Here is a 759-nt window from a genome sequence, read left to right as displayed (position 1 = left end):
TTGCTTATGCAGTGCCACGAACTTCAGTTTTTCTTCATAAGTTGGATGAAAGGCTTTGCCATCTTTTACTAAAAGAAATGAAATTTAAAGAAAACAATTGGTGTTGGCAAAATACAGTTTCCACCATTAGAAATGAACTAAAGCTTTACTATAGAGTACACCAATAACAAAGACAGGTTAAGATTGTTAGTTTATTTACTAAATTTTAAGGAGCTTAAATACAAATCCTTTATAGAAGATTTCTCTTCTTCCTCTCACTCTTTCAGGTCTTACTAATATAATAAAGCCCAGGGTGGACTCTAGCTTTTTATGCAGCCCAGGAAGGCCTCACATTCAGTTCTCCTGATTCAGCCCTAAATACTGGGATTGTAGGCATATATTACCATACCCATCTTGAATTATTTTTTTGTTGAACAACTATCATTATTTATGTTAAAGTTAGCACAGAGAAATACATCTGTCAAACTGTGAACAGGCACATAAACATTATCATTTGAACACTAGACATAAATTAAAAAAAAAACATATTTTAAAGTGTTTATTTTTACTGTTGTTGTTTCTTTGTCATGGTAAGACAAGATCTCACCATGTTGCTCTTGGTGGTCTGAAACTCACTATGCAGAAACAAGCTGGCTAAGAGATTTGCCAGCTATGTACAGCTAAAAATGATCCTTAAAAAACAATTTTAGTTGCCGGTGGTGGCACACGCCTTTAATCCCAGCACTTGGGAGGCAGAGGCAGGTGGATTTCTGAGTTTGA

General features: G+C 35.0%; 1 protein-coding gene across 1 annotated transcript in view; it reads right to left on the bottom strand.

The window, feature by feature from the left end:
* Positions 1 to 759, bottom strand: part of Acbd3 (acyl-CoA binding domain containing 3) — a 26,174-nt gene that overhangs the window by 18,942 nt on the left and 6,473 nt on the right. The window lies entirely within an intron of this gene.

The sequence above is a fragment of the Mastomys coucha genome, unplaced genomic scaffold (assembly GCF_008632895.1).
Source record: "Mastomys coucha isolate ucsf_1 unplaced genomic scaffold, UCSF_Mcou_1 pScaffold1, whole genome shotgun sequence".
NCBI classification, from domain to species: Eukaryota; Metazoa; Chordata; class Mammalia; order Rodentia; family Muridae; genus Mastomys; species Mastomys coucha.
Note: the sequence above shows the minus strand (reverse complement) of the source record. Positions and strands in the feature narration are given on the sequence as shown.